Source organism: Amborella trichopoda, chromosome 5 (genome assembly GCF_054954075.1).
Source record: "Amborella trichopoda isolate Santa Cruz 75 chromosome 5, AtrichopodaSantaCruz75HAP2 v2.0, whole genome shotgun sequence".
In the NCBI taxonomy this organism is placed as follows: domain Eukaryota; kingdom Viridiplantae; phylum Streptophyta; class Magnoliopsida; order Amborellales; family Amborellaceae; genus Amborella; species Amborella trichopoda.
Genome location: NC_142340.1, coordinates 22,939,653 through 22,967,165, shown reverse-complemented (window position 1 = coordinate 22,967,165; position 27,513 = coordinate 22,939,653). Strand labels below are relative to the sequence as shown.

General features: G+C 34.5%; 1 long non-coding RNA gene and 1 pseudogene across 9 annotated transcripts; one reads left to right on the top strand and one right to left on the bottom strand.

Moving 5' to 3' along the window:
• On the top strand, nucleotides 1-4,748 carry LOC110008161 (uncharacterized). Of its 8 annotated transcripts, XR_016056092.1 has the most exons (5): nucleotides 1-158; nucleotides 1,349-1,399; nucleotides 1,894-2,109; nucleotides 2,775-3,660; nucleotides 4,220-4,748. It is a non-coding gene; the product is annotated as an uncharacterized LOC110008161 (long non-coding RNA). The 8 variants fall into 8 exon arrangements; XR_016056094.1 differs by lacking the exon at nucleotides 1,894-2,109 and having other exon boundaries at nucleotides 2,775-2,896; nucleotides 4,292-4,748; XR_016056093.1 differs by lacking the exon at nucleotides 1,894-2,109 and having other exon boundaries at nucleotides 2,775-2,896.
• Nucleotides 4,749-14,517: 9,769 nt separating this feature from the next.
• LOC18444750 (4-hydroxy-tetrahydrodipicolinate reductase 2, chloroplastic-like) lies at nucleotides 14,518-20,037 on the bottom strand (annotated as a pseudogene). Its single transcript, XR_016056379.1, has 8 exons — nucleotides 19,821-20,037; nucleotides 18,171-18,407; nucleotides 17,517-17,631; nucleotides 17,334-17,408; nucleotides 16,367-16,468; nucleotides 15,892-16,001; nucleotides 15,591-15,678; nucleotides 14,518-14,955 (listed from the first exon to the last, which is right to left on the bottom strand). The product of XR_016056379.1 is annotated as a 4-hydroxy-tetrahydrodipicolinate reductase 2, chloroplastic-like (transcript).
• Between the last annotated feature and the right edge of the window lie 7,476 nt (nucleotides 20,038-27,513).

Genomic DNA, 27,513 nt, shown 5'->3' with positions numbered 1-27,513 from the left:
GCCTCCTTTTAAACGAAACTGCGCCCGTTTGGCTTCGCCCTACCAGAGAGCTCTGTTCTTCTCTCTCGTTCTCTCTTTGCCAAGCCCAAGCCTGCACTTTTCTCGCTCGATCTTTGGTCTAGCAGAAACCCAAGCTTCGCAAACCACAATCGAATCAGGTATTTCTCAGAAAAATTTTTTTGGGGGAAAATTGGATTTGGGGGATTAGGGATTTGGGGATAAAATAGACCCAAAATGTGTGTGAAATTTGTGATTGGAATTTTTTATACACTTTGGAATGTTCAAATTTCAATTTGATTGTGATTGAAAATGAGATTTGGGTGATTAGGGTTTTGGGGATAAAATAACCACTAAACATGTAATGAAAATGAGACTTAGGTGATTTTAATACACAATGAGTTTTTTTTTTAATGTTAAGCTCCCATGGTCCCCAAATCTACAAAAGTGATTTTATTTATCTTTTTTTTTTCCTGATTAAGTTCAAAGAAGATTAATCCTAAATCTACAGAGAGCATTTACATTTGATTTTCGTTTTTTTTTCTTTCTTGGTTATGCTCAAATGAGAAAACCGCCAAATGCACAACAAGAGGTTCTGATTTTTTTTCCTGGTTTAATTTTTTTTCTTGCTGGTTACATGTTTTTTTTTTTTTGGTTGGTTTTTTGCTATATATCATGAATAGTTTTTGGCTGGTTTTTTGGGGTATTAACCATGGTTCATTGCTAATTTTTTTTTTCTTATTGGTCTTATGTTAGAGGAGTGAGAAAGTAAGGCATTTCTTTTCTTCATTGTGGGTCTCTTAACTCTTTTGCACCCATTATTGTCTAACTTCTTGTAGAAGCGTAATGTCTCCCTCATGTCAAAGTAGCAGAGTAGTTCATACTACTTACCCAAAGCAGTAGCGCAGTCAATGGATTTATTTTTATTTTATTTTTTCATATATGAATTTGTTTGTATCAACTGTAGTTCTACTGTGATTCTGCCAATTGTTCGAGTTTGGTTCTGAGTGCAAGGCACAACCTTTCACTTATTGATCATATTATGTGCCACTCGAAGTCCAATTGTGCTAACTAGTCGAAAGAATGTTCCTTCATACTTAGGAAAATGTATCATGTTGGTTATATCTTTTTTGGAAGGAAAGTGCTGCCAATAGGATTAATATCCATGGAATATGTAAGATAGTGTCTTGTAAATAATGTGTTGATCTGTATGCCATTTGGATGTTATTCTATTATGAAGGTGACTGTGAAATAATGAGTTGATTTGTAATAGATTTTTTGCATTGGTTATTATATTTCTCTATCTTCTTAATGGCATATTTTGATTTTGTCAACTGATTTTTTTTTTTAGGTGGTTGAAGTGATGATTGCTAAATTGTGAAGCCTTCTTGTGATTGTTTATGTAAGTATTGTGTGTGAGAGCGCTTTTATATCAAAAGTAATGAAAGTTGACATTCTCCACCAAAAAAAAAGCCTTTAGATGGCTGAATTTTGGATGTTAAGCTGCTGGTGTTTTCATAAAGTGATGCACATGCTGAATTTAGATATCCACAACTTCTCATTCTTGATATCCACAACTTCTCATTCTTTTTATCTCTACAAATTTCCATGTTTGTTGGGTTTCATGCTATATCTTTTTCATTGAGGCATTCTTTTTATATATTGTGATGATTTTGAGTTAAGTTGAAATTGGTGCACATAAGTGTGTATGCCATTTACTTTAGTATGCATGTTACCAACACATCATGGCATGCATTTCAAAGCCCATGGCACATGAAGAGGAGTTGTTGTACATGAAAAATGTTCATGTTTGCACATTAGCTGCCGATGGCGTGGATAGGACGAAGATTCATATTGATGAGGCTTTTAGTATCATTAGACATTGGCCCCTTACAGCTGAGCAGCAGGATTTGGTTCAAAGAACGGGGCTATGATCTCTTGTTCAGTACGCTACCAAGGAGGGGGCATCGCGACAAATTGACCACCCTCTTATGGAGGCAGTGATAGAGAGATGGCGTCCAGAGACGAATTCACTGCACTGTTCGCGACGTGTTGGTGAGATGATACCAACCTTATATGATGTGTGGCGTACTTTACGGATCAGAGTTGCAGGTGAGCCGGTATTGACAAGGAGATGCAAACCATATATCGCATGCTTGTTACGATGGTTGGGAAACAACCCAGCAAATGAATTTAAAATTCGCTATACATTGAACTTCACTTGGTTGAGAGAAAATTTTAGGAATCTGTCAAATAGAACAACACACTAGGGCATTTTTGATATGGAAAAAGTTTATATAAGGATGCTACCTTATAATGTAGAACTACGGATGCACCTAAAAAATCCATCGGAAAAGGTAGTTTTAATGTTGAAAAACCCTTTGATTGATCATCTCGACATCGAGATGTATGACCATGAAAAATAAAAAGGTTTTAAGTCTCAGAAATAGTGCATTTTACAACATATTATCTACACCGTCCATTTTCAATATTTTCATATGTTTATAGATTTACTTGATTTTAACCATTTTTGAAATTTAAAATTTTATAATCAGATATAAAAATAGATTTTGAGATAATCCTAAGAACATTTTATATCAAAATTATATACCATGATAACATTTGAAGGTGCACCTTACCTCTACAGCTATGGATGCATTTGTATGCCAACTGCACCCTTTTGATATATTTGATAGGCAGCACCATTTTCCCCCTATCCAAGGGTAATGAAGTCCCTATTAGGTATTTGACTTTGTTTGAGGATTTTGATAATGCAGGCCAGTATGCATGGGGGGCCACGACCCTTGTATATCTTTTTAAGGGCCACAAGAAGTTCGTAACTTTAAAACAAAGAAGGGGCGTGATGGTCAGAGGGCACCTGGTTCTCACCTCACTGGGTGTACGGCATTACTTCACGTAAACTCATTTTGTTTTGCTAATTATTATTTTTTTGTATGTGTCAAAGTCATTGATTTGTAGGTTTCATGCATTTTTTTCAGCTATATAAATGCATATGTAGTTATTGTATGTTTGCTGTCTAGTCATCGGTATTTGAGCATTTCAAAACATTGCAGTATGATGAAAGTAGTCGACGAGTTGATACTGGTATACCAAGGGCTGCAAGATGGGTATATCTAAGCAAATGGGAAAACCCAAATACTAATCTCGCATACTATCGGCAAGAATTAAATCTCCTTGAACCTGAAAGGGTATAATTGTGATGCTTATTAGTTCATATACTCTTGCGCCTTATAGTTATTCATGATTAATCATGTATCTTTGTGTATATATGTATTGTTATCCATTCCTATAAAGTATTATGGAACCCATATACAAAAAAGAAAGATCGTGGTGCTGAGCATGTCTATCAAAGGGGTCTAGATCGAGAGGCATTGGAGATCGCTCTTTGTACGACATATGTGGAATTCGACAACGTAGCAAAACGATACCTCCCAAGCCGGGTACGAGACAATTTGGACTGAGATAACCCATCCCAGCCGATCCCGGTAGATGGGATAGATTTGAGAGGTGGGGTAAAAATGATGAAAACTAGGAGCAGAAACTCGCATCTCAAATAAGAGACTGGCACGAACGGCTTCAGTACTGTAAACCAGGCGAGCAATACCCGAGTCGAGGTCTACCTTCAAAGGAGTATGAAGCGTGGTACGTGCAGGTTTTTATGTCTAGAATTCATAACCCTGAGAACCCTCGGACAGATGCCTATGCACCTCGAGGCTATGATGATGGCCTGATAAGTTTGTATTTAGGTTAAATTTATATTTTATAAATTCATATTTCTTTGTTTGTGATAGTATCTTGATTGTGGTGTTTCAGTTGCTGTGTTTCATATTTCTTACAGTAGTTGATTGTAAATTCATATTTCTTTATTGGACAAAGTTTATATAAGGTTGCTACTTTATGATGTAGAACTACGGATGTCCCTCAAAAATCCATCGGAAAAGGTAGTTTTAATGTTGAAAAACCCTTTGATTGATCATCTCGACATCGAGATGTATGACTATGAAAAATAAAAAGATTTCAAGTCTAAAAAATAGTGCATTTTACAACATAGTATCTACACCGTCCATTTTCAAGATTATATATCTACTTGATTTTAACCATGTTTGAAATTTAAGATTTTATAATTAGATATAAAAATAGATTTTGAGATAATCCTAAGAACATTTTACATCAAAATTATATACCATGATAAAATTTGAAGGTGCACTTTACCGCTACAACTACGGATGCATCTGTATGCAAACTGCACCCTTCTTCATTTGTGGTGTTTCAGTTGTCTAAAGTAGACCATTTGATTGGAATTGTTCACAATGGGCTAGAGGCTCAAGACCCCGGGATGAAAGATCTATATTTTAGATAGACCAGGCGAGAGTTGATATTGTCTAAAGGAGAGCTCATTAAGCAAGAACAAGAGTCTCGTGAAGATTCTGAAAAGAGCTTGTATTGGCTGTTGAGCCACAGATGCAGAGCAGCCGCGGAAGAACTCCAAGAGAACGATCCACACGGTCTTAGGGCCTCAAGATTGATAAGAGAGTGGGTCCCAGTTCACCAACCATTGGGAAGAGGATGAAACTACTTGCCCCAGAAGAGGACGTTGATTTTATATTGTAAACTTTCGATGTAATTTGGAATTCTTTTGATAATGTCAATGTAAATTTGAAAACTCTCTTGGGTTACAATTTTGTTGTAAACTTGGCTTTGAATGGAAATATATATTTTTATTTGCAATCTATACTTTTGATGCGAATGTGATTGATGTAACTGTTTGCAAGTTACTGAGTGAATAATCCACGTTAATCCAGAATGTAACTGTTTGGAAGTTAGTGAGTGAATAATCCAAAATGTAATTGTTTGGATGATAATTTTGTTATGAGTGAATAATCCATGTCAATGGTTTCAAAAACTTATCTCGGAGTGAATAATCTCCGAGTTAGAACAGGGGTTCCAAAAATTTTGAAACTAGAACAAATTGAAATGTAAAAACAATGCTAATGTGGCTGTCCGGTATTTCGTCTACGGACAGTGTTCCAAAACGCCTTGTTGTTGTTCGGTATTTGGTCTACCGGATAGCTTTATGTTCCAAAACGCCTTGTGGTTGTCCGGTATTTGATCTACTGGACAGTGTTCTATTCCCCAAGCGTTGTGGTTGTCTGGTATTTGGTTTACCAAACAATGTTCTGTTCCCAAAATGCCTTGTGGCTGTCTGGTATTTGGTCTACCGGACATCGTTCAGTTGCCTAAAATGCCTTGTGGTTGTCCGGTATTTGGTCTATCGGACATCTTTTTGTTGCCCAAAATGCCTTGTCCGGTATTTGGTCTATCGGACAACTTCTTTTTATTTAAATGCACAAAAATACCTTTTTGATGTTCTGTTTACTGGAAAAGGGGGTAAATTCGAAAAAAATAAACGTCGGAGGGGGGGTGCTGTTCGTAATTTGGGAACAGCATGTTCCCACTTTGTAATTGACACCCCCCCCCCTCCACCCCCACCCCCACCCCCCAATATTGCCCATCGCCCATCGTAATTTTCTCAACTTATATTAATATATAGTGACAATATAGGGAAATTGATGTGCACACAAGATTTTGCCCCACCAAAAGTGCCCAAAAATATTCCCCTCGCTCTATAGTGAACACAATTTCTTTATCTATCACAATCATTTTCTCTTTTATTACTTCTGCTACTATTCTACCAGGTGTGAGAGAGGGTAAGGATAAAAATAGGTTTTACACATTATGCTCGTGAGGCAATGTACTACACACTTACACCCTCGGGCAAAAGACTAGCTTAGGAAGATTTTGTTTTATCTGAAATGGACTCGGTTTCTATCAGGTGAACCTCTTAATAAATGTATTTTTGGGATGGATTTAAAGACTTAATTTTTAAGGATATGTAATCTTTAACATGGAGATTATGAATATGACAAAATAAATAAATTTAAAAAACTAGAAATGATAATTCTAGTAAGAAAACATTTGGACCGTTAGTTTTCATTGTTTTTAGATGGAACACCTACTTGCATCCATATTTAAGATGGATGCTTTAGGCGAAATCACTGTTCATTTTCACCTATAGACGTTTTGTAGTATCCTCCATATTTTGTAGTATATATATATATATAGGGCTGGTAAAATGGAAATGGTTGAGAAGCACTTTAGATAAATGGTGGATATTGGTTGCAAGCCTGATCTATGCACCCTGAACATAATCCTTAGAGGGCATTGTCTAAAGAGAAACATATTAGAAGCTTTAGGCTGGTTAGAGAAGATTCAAAAACTGGGCTGGAAGCCTGATAAATAGTCATTCAAGGTCTTGATCCAAGTTCTTTTCATTGAGGGAATGGTTGATAAGGCATTACAGTTGAAGAATGAAATGATGGGGTTTCAGATATTGATTATGAAGTGTATTGTGTTTTGGTTGAGCACCTTTGCAAATTGGGTTCTATGGATCAAGTCACTAGTCTCTTGGATGAAATGAAAATAAGGGGAACTAATCCCATTAAACCTGCTTATCATCCAGTGATTGAGGGGTTTTGTCAGATGAATAATTTTGCAGAAGCTCTGAGTAGAAGACAGAGGGGTTGGCCCTGATATCCACACTTATAATTATTTGATAGGGTCTCTTTGTAGCGGGAATAGATTACAAGAGGCATTAAAACTATGGGAAGATATGGTGAGAGATAGATGTTCGCCTGATGCCGCTACTTACTCTTTGGTAATTAGCAAGCTTTGTGAAGATGGAGACATGAAGGAAGCAGATCGAATGATAGATGAGATCGTGGAATGTGGTCTGAACCCTGATAAAGCTATATTTAGCTCTTACCTCATCAAATTATTTAATGAAGAAAAGGTTCAGGTTGTACCTCTCTTTGATTTTTTTAATACATAGTCGATTATCAACAAATAAGGAAAAAAATATTGAAGTGTGTCTGCTGTTATGCGCTTCATTGTAGATAATGCACGAGATATAGTTTGACTTGATAAAAGTTAAGCAAGTAGTGCTGTAGCTTTTTATAGAATTAATAGCCAAATTGACGTGTTTTTTATGGCCTCACTGAGAGTTTTGATTGTTTGCTTATTTGTTTAGTAGTTGTGTTTGAGGGAGACGTGCTATATTCAAGTACTCGGTCGTTCCTTTCCTATCTTGCATAAAAAAGAAGAAGAAAGAATCCAAGATTTTGCCTTGATGCCCTCAAAGTTGATTTGTGCTTGTATTGTATATTGAATCCTTGATTTCAGTTTTACTTTGTGTATTCTTTGTGCATACAGTTGCCCTAAATACTAGGTTATATTACTTCAATTGTTTTTCTTTAAATTATTCTCCATGAGAACTGAATTCACTTTTTCTCAATAAAGACCTTCTTCCCCTAGTGTTCTTATTTTCAAGTTCCCGTCATCTTACCTTGCCATTACATTTTCCATAATTGTCTATTTCAAGTTCCCATCGTCAGAATTTGCGCACCGCTGCACGTTTTTATTTTCATGAGCTTATTTCTGCACTCTTCAATTGTAATTATCAAATTCATGAACCACTTAGGTGCAATTATCTTTTGAACTTTTGTCTTTATTGCTTCAAAGAGGTTTTGGTGGAAGGCATGAAATTTCTTTGCGTATAAGTTGAGGGAAATGCATAAAAGATGGTGGAAAAATGTTTGAATAAAATTGGACACAGGTGAAGCATTTGGATTTTCTTCTTTATCATAATAGGTTACCGTTTAAAAATAACCAATGTAAGGATGTCATTATTCAAACAAAATCTCAAGGGAACTAGAAATCGATGAGTTGAATACTTGATGGACTGAAGACAATAAAAGAATGCGGGTCATGGCCTATTGAAATTTGTTCTTGTTGTTCTATTACTTCTTCAAACTAGATCGATTATTCTCTCCATGATTAACTTTCATCAAGAATTACTCGTTGAATTATATTAGCAGCTCTCCTTAGTTTAGAATTGGTTTAGTATATCAAGATTGGATTGATGTTAATCTTTCACTGAAAATATATAGTGGCTGTATTAGAAGTTTAATATTGTTGTGTTTTGAGCATTGGACAAAAATCAAAGTTTAGGGATCAAAGGTCTCAAAGGAACTAAAATATTCTCCCAACTAAGTGGCGATTGTGGATGGATTGCGTACTTAGATAATAGGGTTCTATTAATTGGAAACAAAATCCTGGCATTATTTATCTCTCACTAGTTTAGCATGTTTTCTGGTTTTATGAGTGATTAATACTACCCACTATTTTCAAATATGGTTTCTAGTGGGAGTAATCTTGATTAGTGTTATTAATATGCTCTACATGTGTCGTTAGATGATGGTCCCTTAATGAAGGTATGAGATAAGTAAATGCAATTTTTCTTTCTTTTTAGAGATTATAATATGTAGTTGTTTACTTATCCACTATCATGAGACATTATCCCCGTATTAAAAAATAAAAAATAAAAAATAGTAAGATTTAATTAGAGGACGTAACTTTGGCATAACTACTTTCCTTGAAAGAGGGCCCTTTATATATTGATAGTTGGGGTTTGACATTATATGAAGTTTAAGCCATCATATTCATACAAATATTACATTAATCTATAATTGAGTAGAGAGATGTAAGCAAGGGAACTGAAGTATCTGGGAACTTCTCTTATTGATCATCATCATCCAAGCCTTATCCGAACTACTTGAGGTCGCCTACATGAATCAGACCATAAGTCACCACATCTCTTCTTACTACTTCCATCTATATCCCCTTGGGCTTTTTCCTTGCTCTTTTAGAGTTTTCCAGTTGAACTAAATCACCCATTCAAAACAAGAGCTGTATTAGGTCTATGCTGCACATGACAAGCCCATCTAAGTGTACTTTCCCTCATCGTATCACTTATTGGAGCCACACATAAGTTCCCTTGTATGTATTCACTCCGAATTCTATCATTTCTTGTCATGCTACTCATCAATCTCAACATCCTCATCTCAGCTATACACATTCTATAGATATGTTGTTCTTTACTGCCAAACGTTCTGCCCCATAAAACATGACTGATTTTATGGCTGTCCTATGCAGCTTTCCTTTTAGTTTCATTATTATGAGGCAATCACTGAAAACTTCAGATGCACATCTCCAAGTCGCCCACCCAGCTCTAATTCTATGTGTATGTCTTTTTAATCTCTCAATTCTCCTGGATTCCATATATTTTATCTTAGTTTGGCTAATTTTAAAACTTTTAAATTCTGGAGTATCCTTTCAAAGTTCTAACTTTGCATTGATGTTGCCTCTATTCTCATCAATCAAAACTATGTCATCCATGAACACTATGGTATCTCATCTTGTAGGCCTTGTTAACTCGTCCATAACCAAAGCAAAGAGATATGAGTTCAATGTTAACCCCTGATGTAGGCCTATTGTCGCTGAAAACTCACTTGTCTCTCCATAGTTATCCTAACACTGGTTAGAGCTCCCTTGTACCAATCTCTTACCATGTCAATATATTCTCTAGAGACTCCTTTCTTTTCTAACACTCTCTAGCTACCCTATCTTATGCTTCCTTTAAATCAAAAGAGACCATGTGATGTCTCATCTCTTCTCCCTAAACTTCTTAATCAGTATCCTAAGTACAAAAATAACCTCACTTGTTGATCCCCCTGGTATAAAGCCGAATTGACTTTTTGATACACTCGTTTCATATCTTAATTGTTGCTTAATCATTCTCTCCCACAACTTCATAGTGTGACTTATAATTTTGATCCCTTGATAGTTTGTTCAATTTCGTATGTCTCTTTTATTCTTGTAAATGGTTACCATAATACTTGTTCTCCATTCATCTGGAATTTCCTTTGTTTTCAACCATCGTGTTGAATAGCTTGGTTTGCTAAAATATGCAATCTCTCCCATGTACTTCCGAACCTCTGTCGGGATACTATCTAGTTCCAAAGCCTTTTTTAAAACACTATATGTTCATCTATATTAAGTATGGGTCACAATTCTAATCCATCAGTCTAAGCTAGTTTTCCATTGAAGAGCTATTGAAGCAATGGTATTCCCCACCGATGCCACCAAATAGTCTCATCCTGTGGAGAATCGGTTTGGTGGCCATTATATGGCCACTTTGGATGGAGGCTCAATCTAGGAGATTTCGGGGTGAGGTCCATAGAGGCTCTTAAATTTAGAGAAAAAAAGGAGAGACGGGGGGGAGGTGGTGGGGTGGTGAGGTGGTGGGGGGTGGGCAATGTCAAGTAAAGGATTTTGGGGGATTTAAGTAGCTAACTTTGATAGACAATGGGGAACTATAGCTAGTAGGTGTGTATTACATCCTAGAAACCCCTAAATTTGGCTCCCCAACTCTCTTGGCAACCATGAGCTAAATTTCAACGGTAGCCCAAGGTGAAATCCAGAGCCGGCAAGAATTGGTGGTATTTTCACGTCACACACATGCTCCACCATACTCACTCAGTTCTTGCAGGGCCATGCGATTCCAATAATGTAGAGACTTTTGGCATTAAACTGTAACAATCAAAATGAAGCCCAATGTTTTAGGAGATATATAAAATGTTACATCCTAATTAGATAATGCCTTGGAGGCTACCCCACCTGTGCAATGAAATTTTCGAAAGATGTACACATTTGGAGGTTTCATTTTCGCATGGATAATAAGCTTGCTGATCTTAGCAGAGGAGGGGTTTGGGGTTTAGTAGTTCACACCTACTTCCCCCTTCTTTTTTCTCTCTCTCTCTCTCTCATGCCTTCTTGGTGTTACTTTTGTACCTATAGTTTGTCAAGAGCCTTACACATTTATATCTTATACATGTTACTGGCATATTGTTGACCACCAGAAAAGAAAGAGATATTCCATTTTCTTGAACTCTTGTGTTGCAGCCTTTGTTAGTTTGATTTATTGTGCATAGGGAAAAACTATTATGATGAATATTATGAAAATATTCAATGAGACTATTGCGTTTGGTGCAAAAAGGTAACAAATATCCTAATATGTCAAATGTGAAATCTAATGACAAGGAGCCGTTATTGATCTTGCTCAAAGTCTGCCAATATTATCCTCAATACTTTCTGCAGACTCACCAGCTTGTTAGATTTCACGTCAGATGGCTTAGGTGTTTGTTACCTTTTTGTGCCAAAAGTTATGTTCTCATTGTACCCAACCCTTGATTTTATTATGTTTAGACTGTAGATTACATAAGTTAAAATCCTACCCAAAAAGAAGGAAAGAAAAAAGAGTATGTTATGTAACACAATTATTTAATGTAAAAAGTTTGTATAAGATTGTAACCTTACTTGTAGAAGTAACGTTACAATAATCTACACCGTCCATTTTATTTGGATGGTGTAGATTGGACACTATCTTAAAAGACGTGTCATGTATTGACATTGTCTTAAGAAACGTGCCAAATCTACACCGTCTAAGTAATATAGACGGTGTAGCATCAACCTTACTTCCATGCTAAGGCTCTGTTTGGACATACTAATGGTCATTATATTGAAATAGCTCTGCTTACCTTAATGACAAAAACTATAGTCTTGAGTTGTCATAGTATGTTTGACGTAGAGTAGAAACTGGACTGGATTCTTTTGGTGGTATTAAGGATGCTTTGGCTAGGAAGAAAAAGAAGAGAGAGGGAGAGCTGGGTGTGGGGGCAGTTGCTGTGTCCAGCCAAGCTAGGCCTAATCACTCTTCAATGGCTGTATGAAAACAATGGTAGTCTTGCCCAGATTTTGTGCACCCAAACAGGTCCTAAGGATTCAGTTCTATTTATTTTTCATACCTGAAATTAATAACTTTCTTATTCATATTTTAATTTTTGCTCTAGTATCCAATGAGGTAAGCAAAAAGAAATGAGTTGCGTGATAAGTAAACCAGGAATAGAGGAAGAATGTGCTCCTTGGCCTAGTGTACTTAGCTATCTATTCATTTCTTCAACCTTGATTGACTTTTTTTCTTTTATTCCCAATGATTAACTCTTGCTAAGAATCATTGGTTTGAGTTATCTTTGGATTTAGTTTTGATATGGTTTTTGTGTATTTAAATAGTAAACCGAGATAGGAGATTGTTACTCTTTCATTGAAAATTTTTAAGTTGACTTCTCTTCTGAGTTTAGTTTGGTATTATTCTGAGCATTTGAACATCAATGAGCATGGAGGGAAGAAGGCTTGGAGGAGCTAAAATGTACTTCAGGTTATCTAATGGTTTGGAATCAGAACACATGCATAAGAATTAGGCTCTATTAATTGAAAGCGAAGCCAAAAGATTATAAGCTCCTGCTGGGGCATGTCATCCGGTCACTAACTCTGCAAGTCCTATCTAGGAGTGTTTTTAGGACTCCAATTTGGGGATATAACCTCCTCAACCTAGCAGCCAACGTATTAAAAAAAAGGAATCATATGTACTCAATGTATGCCTGCAAAAAGTAGTTGTAAGATTGAACAGAGGCCATCCAATTTTTGGACAGTCTAATTTGAGTGTTTAGAAACTCGAACTATTATTTCTTTTTTGTTTTTTAAATACGAGATTCTAAAGTGATCCTAATTTCGTAGGCTTTCAAATCTAAAAATCTTCCCAAGTAGCTCATTTGCTTGGAGGAGCGTGCAGTGCACTAATGCAGGAGTATGCTCTATGTTCTTAGAAGCAAAATCTTGGTATGACCTCTCAAACGTTTCCAGTATGTATCCTATGCTTCTTGTTTCTTTTTTTTTGCTCGTGTCAATATGCAATTACTTAATGTGGACTCTCTCTTGAGTGTTTGCAGTATATATCATATTCTTCCTGATTCGTATGTCTTGTTTTTTGGCTCTAGTGTCAATATACAGTACTCCCCTCCCCCCCCCTTTCTCTCTCTCTCTCTCTCATACTTTTGTTTATCAGTGTTCAGGATGTGAGCAGTATCACAAATTTGTGGACAATCTCGGACTTGTGGTCGAGTATGACTTCAGAATGGATGCAGAATCTGAGAACCAACAAGACTGAGAGGTTATTACAACTGAAATGTAATATATTGACTATTATCAAACAGAAGAGGCTGTACATTACTTGAGTAGCTAAATTCTTGTTCCTTCAAGAGAAAGTATGTTTTCTTTAAATTTGAAATATTTGTTATATTCATCTCTGATGTATCTATTCTTCTTTTTTTAATCTTGATTAGTTCAGATGCCTACTGTAACTCCAATAATATCCCGGTAAAATCAATTTATCGATAGATTTTTTTCTTATAGCAACAAGTGTTTAATTCTAAAGGAAAATTAAGAACTTGAATTTGAAAAGAAATATGTCACTTACTTTAAAGAAAGAAGAAAATTCTTTTTGGCAGCACTAAAGAAATTATGAGAAGAAAAAGGTAGTGGCCAAATGAGCCTCAATAGTTAAATTTTGAAAAAGCCGCCGATGACGAGTGGAAAAATGGTTGAAAGATTGAGTGAGAGAGAGAGAGAGATTTTGAATTTGACCCTCACTAAAAATAAATAATATTTATTTACCGGGCAAGCTTTCTATACTTTCCCCGTGTATAAAACTTATATACTCCTTTTTATCTAACTGCCCATTCTGAATACTCCTTTTTATCTAACTATCCATTCTGAATAGACTGTTTATTTTGAATAGATGGATGAGATGGCCCCAATCACAATGTTATGTTTTTGTACTTTCTTATTTTAAATTTTGTTGACAAAACATTTTTACATCAAATTTTGGGTGTCCACTACCCGCTTAAACTTTGAATAGACTGTATTTTAAATGGACGAATAAGATGACCTCTACTACATTAAACTCTAAATAGACTGTGTATTTTGAATGGACAAATGAGATGATCCCAATTACAATGTCATGCTTCTGTACTATTTTATTTTTAAATTTTTTGACATAAATTTATTGACAAGACATATTTCCATCAAAATTTGGATGTCCACTACTCCTTGAACTTGCATCTATAAAAAAAAATATAAAAAAAATATATATTTTTTAATATTATTTTTAAGTGTACCAAATTTCATATTCATATATGGAAAATTGGTTCATGCGTTGTCCCACATTTTTACTTCTGCTCATCTACATCTTAAAGGTGGATGCAAATGGGTACAAATGGGTAATTCATTTAAAAACAATTAAAACAAACGGTCTTCATGATCTTCATGTTAGAGATTACATGTCATTAAAAAATTAGGCATGAAAATCCATCTCAAAAACTCGATTTTTAAAAATGGACTCATTTCTACATAACTCATAAAACCTTGTCCTTCATATAATTTGTTAATAAATATTAAAAATAAATCATATAATTTGTAAATAAATATTAAAAATAAAAAATAAAAAACTCTGACGCTAAATAATCCACTTGATCAAAATTGAATAGTTGGAGTAGAGAGGAAGTATATATCTTTCATATAGTAGGGAAAGTATAGAAATCTTTCTATTATTTACCCTAGCAACCTTTCAGGCGGATCATAGTCTTTCTTTGAGAGGGAGAAAGAAGGACACAGAGAAGATAATTTATGTTTATTTATCATAGTCACAGCTTTAATAATTACCACTTACTTTGAATATATATAACATAAGTTTGTCTGGATCACTATTAAAACAAAGTGAACAAAAATGCAAGATTCAAAAAAAAAAATTCCATATCCCTACAGCCACAATATTCCATAAATATTACAAAATTTTCCTCTTTATGAAATCCGCCCTAAGTTACCGCACGAAACCTTCATGCAATGGTGAATTAAACAACCATTTGAGATGCCGACGAGCCTCACAAGTCCATAGAATCACAATACCAAATTTGCACCTTTCATGTAAAGGGCATTAGGGTTCCTTTCTTTCTTTTTTGTTGTCTTTTTTTTTCTCTGATTAAGAGGTGACCCCTTATATGCAGCAGAGGACAAAGGTTGACGCATATTACCCTCGCACAAAACATCAATCATATTGTAGAGCTTCTTCTCTGCCTTGGATTGTACCTGCATTAGTGTGAAAACACGGACTTGGTTGTCAATTATCAAGGTGCAAATCACTTAAGAATTGTGTGCATGATTGATCTACAAGTTTTTAGCACATGAATTGTGTTTTTCGCCTGAAATATGAGGAGCAGCTTTATAAAATCGTGGCCCTACAAAATACTCACTCAAAGAGAACCATGTAATTCACTTGTTGATCAAGCTTTTGGGTAACGGGCCACTAAAAATGATAAACCAGCCAGCATTGGCGAGTCATGGAAAGAGCCAAACCCAAAACCAAACAAACTAATACAAACCAAAAAAAAAAAAATAAGAGAAAGAAAAGAGGTCCATACTTCAAAGGGAGGGAAGGAGGGTTTACAAGACTAACTTACCCAGGATTCAAGTAACTGGATAAAAATGTCTAAGAGAAAAATTAACAAATTAAATTACAACAGAGAGAAAAACAATAAGTAAATTCTAGGGACAAGTATTAAATAGAAAAGTTTAACAAGCATTTCTTATAAAGTATTTAATATTCAGGATGGGTAAAGCCGACATGCCATTAGACAGATTGGTATGGCGGGGAAAAATGGGAGGAGAGAGGCTTCCCTAAAATAAATATCATGAGCAATTACAGTGCCAATAAATTCTGATACCTTTTTAGATAAAAAAATAGCAGCATCAACAGAGCCCTCTGCGTATATTGACCGACCACAAACATTGTGTTGAAACTCAAAAGACACTCTGCAAAACCACATTGCAACAAATGACCTTATTAGCAAAGAAAGAAGCATCACCTTATCTATTTGAAAGATAGCATATATTAGCAAAGAAATCTTAATTGGTAAAAGGGGAGAGAGAAAAAAAGCACGTCTTGGCATATGACAAAAAAAATACATTAGCTGGAAACCATAATTTATTCCAAATAAAAAACAAGTGAAAGGCAATGTTAACGACGTTCCGTCTGGTGAAGTAAGGTGATACATATGGAATGCATGGCCACTCAAATACTCCTCAGGGACACCCACCATCTCCATTTGCATCTTGGGATCTCTAATTAACTAAATCTGTAAAGAACAGTAAATAACATTTCTCTTCTTTCATTAACAGATAACTAAATATTGGCTCATAGCTCAAGGAGTTCATAAAGCCAATATCAACAACCCTGTCCACAAGAAAAATTGCAAATTGCAATAGCTCAAATGAGTTGGATCTTTGTTTTATTGATTCTTAAACGAGTAGATGCATAACAATGGCAAAATGAACCACGAAAACGATAAGAGCTTCTCTTTCAATTCATTGATGTTCTATTCCATGTCTACAATGACACAGCTTCTATTTTAGGTAATTAATATCCTATTCCATGTTTACAAGGATATCACTGTATTCAACATGCATTTACAAATTTGGCCACAGTCTAGGCCTTAGGTACCTGATCCATCTCAAATGACACCCCAAGCTTTTGAAATGATGAGATGATGGCTTTAGCTGTGCCCGAAGTATCCTGCTTGCTTGCCTGATGTGACTCCATCACCTAAGTTCAAGGCAAACAGGAAAAAAACAGTCAATGAAGGAAAAGGAATCCAATATGACCAGAAAATTCATGAGAAGATATGACTTTTAAACCTGAGGTAGCTCCTTCTACATACAAAAGTGATGCATAAACCATTACAAAATTTGTTAAGATTTCATTGGAAGAGACACCCTCCTCAAACTTGGGAATCGATATTTTTAAAAGAGCTATCTATGCAACAAACGTTAAAGGGTTCCTACGCCCCAAACCCATAATTATTAGTTGATTATCTAATGTTACTATGACATATGCATCTAAGGGAATGTGAACAACATCGACATTCAACAACTTCAGATCTCAAGATATCTCCTTACCTAAATATGTTTCCTTAATAGGATTGTATTTCTCAAGGCCAACAATCTCCGAAAAACTGCTATTCACAGCCAAAAGTTAAAGTAAAATGAACCCCAGAACTTACGACAATTGATCAGAGACAAGTTACAAATAACTAGAGATCTGAGGAGGGATCCCATTTTTTCTTGAATCAAAGAATATCTCAGCCAAGCACAAGGTTTCAGAGTTTGCAGTACTAATATCAAGAAGAAAACCTATCCCTTCTTCACAAATTCTATTATTCTTCTTTTTCTTTGTCGAAGGACGGAAGCTTTGGGATGGATGACCGGAGTTGAGATGGATAGAGACTGAGATAGAAAGATATTACTACTTTTACTCATAGCTAGGTGGTATGCAAAGTAAATCTACCCTCAATTATATAAAATCCAGGAAAGAAATTTCTTCTCTTTTTTAAGAGAAAATCCAAGAAAGAATATTAAACTATAAGACCACGTTCATGTCCCACAATACAAAGTGAGGAAGAAGCTCCGACCTGAAGTGTATATCCTGCAAAGGCACCTGGAAACTGTTCAGCCATAATTTCCATTGCAGCCTGAAAGGCGACAACCTGAAGAAGGAAGAACAATCTAAATGAGCATTCCACCACTGAACGTAAAGCAAATCAAATCAAGAACACATACAATGAGAAAATAACTCATGAATATGGCACAAGAACCTGTTTCCCCATCTGAGGTGCAATCACTGCATATATGTTAGCATCTTGAACTGTTTGTAAAAGCCTTTGTCTATCACCTCCTGTAGTGCTACTTTACAATAAAGTTCAGCATTCTCTGCAAAATAATTACAAAATAAGATAGGTTATATAACCAACGTCACCATTAGTCCGATCTGTTTCAGGTATTTTCGTACATAACATGTCATTATTTAAAAAAGTATCAACAGATAATACAAAAACCAAAATTAGTACAGAAAAAAGAATATTGAGTTCTACATTATGCAGAAACTACAGAAGCAATAATAGTTTAAACCAGGAGTCATCCAGGTATTATTTATTAAAACTGATTGAGTTTTCTCCTCTAAAATGCCATATAATAATTAAAATTGCTAAAGAGCTAGTGGGTAATACAGAAAGAAAAAACTAGAAAAGAAAGAAAAACAATATTGAGTGCTAGAGCATGTTGCACTACTGAACAACATTAGTTTTCTAATTATTCCAAATCAGAGCCTTTTGTGGTATTATTTGTTAATTCTCATTTAGCTCTCCTGTGAAATAGATACTCCCTCAATGATCCTAACAGTGGACCTACTAGCTGACAATTATACGTTCACAATGGGATGCATGCCGAATGAATTATAGGCAACTCTTTACCATTGACTGCAGCAGGCACTGTATAGTCCACCACAATAACGTCTGGGAATTTCTCAAGAACCGATTGAAAGATGCTTTCTTGATCTGATGGACCATGTATGCAAATCTCCACGCTCCCAATTTGTAACTTTTCTCCAGATCTCTCAGGATTACTAAACGATGAGGGACTAACTCAAGTCCAGCAGAGAATGCTGCTTCTGCTACAGCCCTGCCCATTTTGCCAGTACATCCATTTACCTGTGCATTAAAAGATACAATAGAGATGTTGTATGTTCACAATACAATCTAAATTGAATAAGCATTTTTCTTATTTTTAGATAATTCGAATAATTGTCTCTTTTTCTGACAATTTCAAATCAGCATTTTCTTCAATAAATACTAAAAATCTCATTGAATAAGAATAAATAGGGCAAACAAAGAAACTTCAATAATCCAATATTGCTAGAACCAGGACCATCCCAAGTAACCCCCACATACTCTCTGCTATGGACCGACGAGTCTTTTTATTTTTATTTTTTTATAGTGATTCTCTCTAGGTTTTACACTTGACATTAAATGGAGTATGGTTCTAAAATTTTCAATAGAAGTGTACTTAACATCTAAGGGAGAATGTCAACTCTACAAGGTTGAAGAAATATCCTTGTATACACAAAGGAAGAGGTAGAAGTCCATAATCGTTTTGAGTGGAGTAAAGATTTTCCACTAGTGTTATATTATCCATTCGCCTTAGGGTTTTGAAGTACCCAATTCTCAGAAATGCGGCCCCTTCTCACTTTTGCCATATTTCAGCAACTAAAGCTCAACCTCTCACTTCCTTTCTATTAGCAAGTAAGATAAAGGGAAGGTCAAGGGTCTCATTTGGCTTGTTTCACCGAGGAATTTGTTATGATACAGAGCCGTTTCTCACCACCATATGGAAATAACTGTATGAGAAGAATTTTGAAATTGTAATATGGTGATTGGGGTCTTAGAAGACTCTAGAGTGGTTGTTTCTTTCCTAAATCCTCATGTGCACAAGCTTGGGTCATTGTAGCTCGAACTTAATGGCAAGCTACACTATCTTCGGTAGAAGCAACAACCACAAGCTAGAGTTATCTGATACATCTTTTGTAAGTTTTCCTAGACGTCACTACGGTACTGCTTTATTTATCTTTTCAGCAAAGCAGTCTGAAAAGATTGCCACATTACAACACTTGTGTACAATACAGCACAACAGAAACCAAGGCCCCTGGTACCCAGATAGTTTCTAAACCTCAACATCTGAGGATTTCCGTCTGAAGATCCCATTGATGTTTATCTTCACAATAGTTGCCAAGAGTGGAACCCAAACACCCATCAAGTCTAAATTTAAGGCATGACTGTAAAATAATTACGTAAGATTTTATAGAAATAAATTGATAGACGTAGAACTTCCTAAGCTGAGAAAACACAATGCCTCTAAAAGACCAACCATAATCAAGAGCCAAAACTAAATAGATCAATGAGAAATTATACCATTGACTAGCTATCCCAACTCATGTAAACATAATTTTAGGGTTATGGACCCTATGGTATATAACTTTCAACATAAGTATATGAAATGGATTTTTCAAAAAGAATCTAATCCACCAATAAGAAATATGAAAAACAAATCAATGGGAGAAGCTTTACCATAATAGGGAAGGAGACACTATGTGATCCCATGGACGACTTTGCAAGTGTCTCTGCTACTGCAACACAATTGGAGATATATAGTGGCACCCACCTTGAGGGAGCATTTCTTTTAACACGTTTCCAGCCTCTGTTCTCATAATTTCGGATACATAGAACATTTTTTGTTCATTCAATTCCATAAATTCCTATAGGAATACGAATAGTTGACCCCATCACTTACTGGATAAAACAAGAAAATGAAAGCAATTATTTATAGTAAGTCAGTGACTAAATTAATAAGAGATTCTTTTAATAACCATAACAGGGGGTTCCAAAATTCAAATGCTGCAGCAAACCGTAATTACCAAACAATATTATATTTATTTACGTAAATCACCAATCAATCATGATGTCCCACACCATGCGATGCAAAGGCTCACTCAACGAAGGGATGATCAGTCCACACGCAATAAAACTCCTCAAAAAGTATATTTATCGAACAGAACCCTCATCAATTTTAACACCCTGATAACCCAAAAATCTTTGTAGTTCCAATCAATGCCAAACTCATAATTGGCAACAATTAGCCTCAATTCCTCAAGAAATCTAAAAATAACAATGAGGCATGTTGTTTTCATAATGCATATTTTTGCTAACAAACATAAAGATGCATAGCTACATGCATCCATAACCCATTTTCCATCCTTCATCATATTATAGATGGCAGACATATTTTTGCGCACATTGAGACCATTTACTTTTGATAAAAGGAGGTCAAAATTATCATCGATGGTTAGATTTGAGATTGGGTGATTAGGGGTGCGTCATTGTTTGTCCAAAACAAAACTTCTTGAATGTTGTGATACAATTTCATCTATTGGATTTTACATCCATTGGTCAGAAGTGATTGTGACCTCCTCGTACAAAAAATAAATGGTCTCATAATATACAATCCCTATAGAAAAACCAGATAAATATATCAAGAAAATCCAAGGTCATGAAAGCAGCTCATGCAATGAGGCTTAAATGGGTAACCAACGCAAGACACTCAAATTGTGTCTAAGTAGGACAGTACAACGAAGCAAGATGACAATTTTCTTTTTCTTTTCTGGGTAATTCAATGGGGGAGAAAGCCCCCTACCCATTTTTCATTAAATAATAATAAAAAAAAACATAACTCACAAATTTACAACCCTTTGATAGGGCAATTGTGCAACATCATGAAGTAAAGGATGGAAGATGACAAAGCCAAGCACAATATTATTATATGACATGTGACAAAAAAACTTAAAAGAAATTATGGTGCAATGTAGTTTTCATCACCCTAACAATAAAAAAAATGTATAAACATAAAATTTAATTATTACATAAAGTGAAAAGAATACATAACATCATGGAAAATTCACAGCAACAATCATCATTTTTTTTGCAAAATTTGAACAGAAAAACAAAATACACGATTTGAGCTAATAGACTGAGAGCAGTAGGCAATAGACAAGGAAAATAACCAAGAGATGGATTCTTGGGAACAAAGGATAACAATGCCATAAGTAAGCCATAGACAACACGTGTAATGTACACAATGCACAACCTGCATATGGTCATAGTTAGCAAATCGCTGTTTAATCGGCGATTTTTTCAAAAAATCGACGTTTTTATCGAAACAATTTTAAACGGCAACTTTTTGAAAAGGTCAGGAATCACGTAGTTTTCATAAAAACGTTTAAAACGCGCCTTTTTTATAATACGATTTAAATCAGGCCAAAAAATCGTGTATCTTTTTTTACCTATAATTGTTTTTTGAAATATATTTTTCTTTTCTTGTTTTGTGTATTGTAGCCATTGCTACTTTCATGCTTTTGAAAAAAAATATCATTTAAGAAAAAAAAACCTAAAATAGAAATTTTTATCCACACTGTGTTATTCAAAGCCACAGTTGCAGAATGAAGGTACGCATTTTTTATTTCCCTTTTTTTAAAAAAACTTAAACAAATAGATGCAGATTTCAGTTGTTATTATGGAAAATCATTGTGTAAATGAAATACTGTTTATAGTATATCATTTTGTAAAGTAAATCATTGTGTAAAGAGAATCATAAACATGCAGATTTTCTGTGAATATTTCTGATAATTGTTCTTATGACAATACTGTTTATAGCATAAGTTAGAGCTCGAAACACATACAGATGAATGAGAAGCAGAGAGTGTGATTACAGGACCAAGTAATCAATATTTTGTTTTTTATTATGTGATAACAAAGACAACAATATAGAATAAACTACAAGCAATTGTACATATAGGATTGGTTCCCTAACCCTAATCCTAATTATGTGATAACAAAGATAAACAATATAGAATAAACTGCAAGCAATTGTACATATAGGATTAGTTCCCTTAACCTAATCCTTCACCTCTGCAAGGTGTTTTCCAAAAAAATGAAAAACCCTCTTCCTTTTCTCTCTCTAAAAAATCAGTTAGAACCTCTTCATAAATCAGTATAGTTAGGGCTTTCTCTCAAACATCATCAGAGAGAAACCCTCTTCAAAATATCCCAAATCACCATCCCATCTTCCTTGAGAGAAATCTTCAAAATATCCCAAATCACCATCCCCTCTTCCTTTTCTCACTCATCTTACTTTTCTCTCTTAAAATTAGGAAAATCAGTTAGGGCCTCTTCCATTAAGGTTTGTAAATCCGATGACGTCTTCTTTCTTCTCTCTATAAACCCTAATGGCTATAAGCCCAAGGACTATTTTCTTCTCTTCTTTCTCTTCCTTCTTCTTTCTTCTTTCTATAAACCCTAATGGCCATAAGCCCAAGGACTATTTTCTTCTCTTCTTTCTCTTCCTTCTTCCTTCTTCTCTCTGAACCGTAAATAGAAAGATGTGAAACCAAATTTCTACGAGCCTCTTTTCAATTAAAGAAATTTATGGAATGACAATAGTCACCGTATCATTATAATGAGCAAACAAATATTGTGTATTTTTTTTTGGTTATGCTAAACCTGCATTAGATCATTGCTCTTTAAGTAACGGGTGCGGTTTGTATAGAGCCTATTCTCTAAACAATCAAATTAGAGTCTACCTTCAAATAATATCGAGAAATGTGAGTTTATTACTGAAAATTTTTGTGATAGTCTTAAAATATATTTTCATATTTATTTATAAAGTTCAAAGTTTCAAAAATAGGGTAGATCAACATATCTATGAAAACTTGAAAATTTTGAAAATTGACAGTTTAAAAATGCATTATAAAATATACTAGTTTTTTCTCATGTCCATACATCTTGATGTCGAGATGATCAATTTTAAGATATTTGAACATCGAAACAACCTATTCTAGTAAAATTTTTGAGGTAGGCTCAAATTTGATTGTTTATAAACTTTTCCCTTAAATATTTAAGGAATAAATTTATATAGTATATTTGTCACCATATCATAGATAAAGTATTTAATGAATAAATTTATATAGTATATTTGTTTTTGGTATGTAATAAGTTCGTGTGATGTTTTTTAAAGTATTTAATAGGTAGATTTATATGGTACATATTTTTTTTGTATATATTTGTTAATTATGTATTTTAATATTGGATGATTGGATGAGAGTCATGAGGCATCTAAATTAATTAACTTAATTATATTAGTCTAATAAAGTTTTAATGGATGATTAGTTATTGATGGCTTTGACGTAATTTTTTTTTTTTAAATTTCAAAATTTCTAATATTATAAATTTATCCAATTTTTTCACTTCGATTTTTTAGCCTAATCCGACATATTAGCAATATTTTAATATGAAGTATTTTTGCCGAACCATATTTTTTACCCAATTTTTTCATCCGATTTTTTAAAATAAAAATGATTTGTTTCCGATTTTATGTTGAGTCGATTTATTGATAGTCCCCGACTTGCTAACTATGCATATGGTACATGATAAACACATAAACACACACATAACCTCTAGTACACTTCTGATAAATAATATTCAGGTACTTGGAATTCCCTAGCCAATTTATATTGGAGAAAAAATCAAAATAAAAAATTTCAAAATATAAATTTTAGCATGTTTCTTTTCCAAAAAATTCCTCCTTTTAGCCATTTTTTATTTTATTTGTAACATCAAAGCACTTCAAGGTTCATCTCATATTTAAAAGGTGACAACCCAATTTTGTTTACAAAAAAAAAATAAAAATTTAGAATTTTGGAGCAACTTTTGCCCAAAAACTCACATCCACTCTTTGGGGTCGTTTGAATACCTGAAAATATATTGTCTGTGAAATATATTACTGGCGTAATACATTCCTACGTAATACATTACCTGCAAATGGATTGTTACTATTTGGGTAGTATTTAGATGCAACGTGGGAAATACATTGCTAGTGTTTGGCTATGTCTTGGAGAAATATGGGAGGTGCATTACCACCATTTTACTTGTACTTGCCTATGAACTATAATTTCTTTCTTTTTTATCACAAAATTTCACTGAAATGTAGAATTAAAGTCATCATCACACTATTTCAAAAATATTTTTTAATATAACATCATCATTATTCCAAATTGTTTTTCTAATAATAACTTGTACCATTCTAAAGTCATCATGAAACCATTTCCTACTTATTTTACATGCCTTTGGCACTTACATGGAATCACATGCCATCTAACATGAGTAGACTTTGGTTTCAACATGATAAACCATTAGAATAATATGATTGGAATAACATGATTTTATTGTGATAAGCCTTATTATTTATTTATTATAGAAGTCTTTCAAATGTCTCTCTATATAATTTCAAATAAACAATAAATTAATTATACAAAATTCAAAATCTTTATGGTACAAGTTAAAAAATTAGAAGAAGTTTGATTAGTAAACTAGAAGGTGTGGTGATTGCAGTTGAAAATTTTGAGGCATTAGAAGAGACTAAGATGTATCTTATTTCAATTGAGCTTTTATTAATCTCTTAAAAGGATTATGTTGCGTGAAATTTTTTATTATGATTGTGTTATGTAATTTATTATTTATCATTGATTACTGATTTTTATTTTTATTATTTTTGTTTTTATATGAGAGCGTATGGCTTTAGGCTACAGCCCAAATTGGGGATAGAGGGGTATAGAAATGGATGTGTACAGGAGAGTGTAGAAATGGATATGCGTAGTATGTGCAAAGACTTAGAAGTGGAGTTTAGAGAAAAAGTATATATGGATGTGCTTCGGAGAGAAAGGGAGAACGGCAGGAGAATGGATGGCTACATGAGAGAAGGTGAATGGCTGAAGATAAAGGACTTTTTTAGGGTGAGAAACGCGTATACATAGATTAGCGATTAAGCGCGTAATATATTTTATTAAGCGCGTAATGGATTTCATAGTCGTAATAGATTTCACGTTTTCGGGGAAATCTGATGTAATTTATTTAAATTTTCTTACAGAGTGTACCAAACATGATAAATCTCATATTTCCTTGTAATATGTTTCGTGTAATAGATTTTCAAGGACCCGAATGGCCCCTTCATGTCTACACCATGCATTGAAAGTTTGAAACATAACAGTTTTAGCCAACTATGGCATAAAAAATATGAGAAAAAATAGGCTTTTGAATAGATAGAGATGAGGCTTTTGAAAAATTAGGTACAGATAGGTTTTTGAACATATTTTGCATAAAAAATAATTTGAATTTTGTTGTGGTGTACTAAAATATCCATGGTTCAAGATATCTACTCCATCAAAAATAAAGAAACACAAGGGTTTTGAGCGCAATAAATCAGAGAAAAACCACGGTTTTAGATAGAAAACAAGTATTTTCGAGCGGCATAAAATACACGTACAAAAAAGAGTAAAGAAGAAAAAAAAGGGAGGAGGGGGTTCAAACTCCAAAATAGGTTTAAATTAGACAGATATATAAACATTGAAAATCTTGAAAATGGATGTGTTGCAAGATGTATTATTTTTAATATTTAAATTGTCTTTTTTGGAAGTGCACCTTAATTCTAAAGTTGTCAACCTTATATAAACTTTTTCCATTTAAAATTTTCAAAAAATTTCATTGATTCTAAGTTAGTAGTTTTGAAGGAGGGGCAAAAAAAAAAAAAAAAGAAAGAGAGAGAGATAAAATATAGGACATGATATTATTGAAAATTAATCATACCACGTAATTTTTTCCCTGTTCCTTCAAAATTTGAAAACCCTTGTTTTGAGCCTCGCCATTGTGCTTCATTTGAGTTGGGGAACTAATAGAGATTGTGATATGGTAACTAAAACAAGTTTGGACTTTGGAGAGAGAGAAAGAGAGGGAGATAGAGAGTTTGTTGTTTATAATGTGAGTAATTATGAGACCCTTATACATACGGGTCATATAAGACTTCACTATTATGCCATCAGATATGCATCAAAATTACAAATCTCGAAAAAAGATGAGAGCATCGACTCTCTAAAAAGATCAAGTTAAAATTAGGAAAAAGAGAAAATTGGTGCCATAACCCCGCTCTTATGCATCCAAATTCCAAATCTCGAAGAAAGTTAAGAGCGCCAGCTCACTAGTCAAAGGACAAAAATGATCAAGTTAAAATAAGGAAAAAGAGGAAATTGGTTCCCTACTTTCTGCCTCCCTCATGCTCTATTCGCTGTTAATTGCCACTCTGCCCCACTCTCTCATCGAAGCCAATTTCAAGCTCAGGTTCCACAAGAGCGAACCCATCTCAATATTGCAAGTACATGCACCAGTTGCCTCTTCCTGCACCCCATATATGTGCTCATAACTGCAAGTAAATCCTCTCTCTCTCTCCATAACAAAAATAAATAAAAGGCCTCTGCTCCTCTTTTAATCCTCTCTCTAAAATCCATTGCTACAATAGTGATTGGGTGAATTTTGAGCAAATATATGTTGTAGCAAACATATTGGTTCTCGTCGTGGAAAACTATCTCTAAAATTCATCTATAAAAATATTGTACCTCTTGATGGGAAAAAACATTGGGCGACTCCAAAGAGAAGAAAAGCTTGTTGGGTTGCCATAATTTACAAGGAGCAAAAACAGCCAAGGCTTGGAAGAGTCGTTACAACAAAGTTTATAGAGTAGAATCCGAGCCCTCTTCCATCAACTGAAGACTCACCTTCCGTCATTAAATTTGATCAGATTCTAGCAAGAATTGACCTGAAAGCCCACCGTATCCCCTTTCTGGCCACCCAATCTTGCTAGAAGCCTCTACCTAAAATCAATAAAGAGAAAGAAAAGGCCAAAGGGGTCTCGAAGCTTGATTGTGTTACGTGTGGCTTCTCTGATCGCGGAATATGCAGGAGCCTGTGCTCTCAATTCTTTAGTTTTTAATCGACCTGAGTGAGAGAGAGAGAGAGCTTCATCGGGGAAGGGAGAATGTTTCTACTCTTTGCATGAGATCACATTTTCTTTCTGGTTTTTTAAACTTTGACACCGTTTACCTGTCAGCTGGAGTGGCATTTTTTTCTCGAGATACAGATGCACACAAAAATAGTAGCCCTTATGGGTGAGGGCCTCATAAGATCATTAGTCTTATAATATATATAGAGAGAGTTTGTTGTTTAATAATACAGAGAGGGAAGAGAGAGTTTGTTGTTTTATATATATATAGAGAAAGAGAGAGAGAGAGATTTTGTTGTTTTATAGAGAACTTTGGAGAGATGATTGTTACAAGGAGAGAGAGAATTTGTATTTGTCATGTATATAAAGTGAAAAGATTTTATG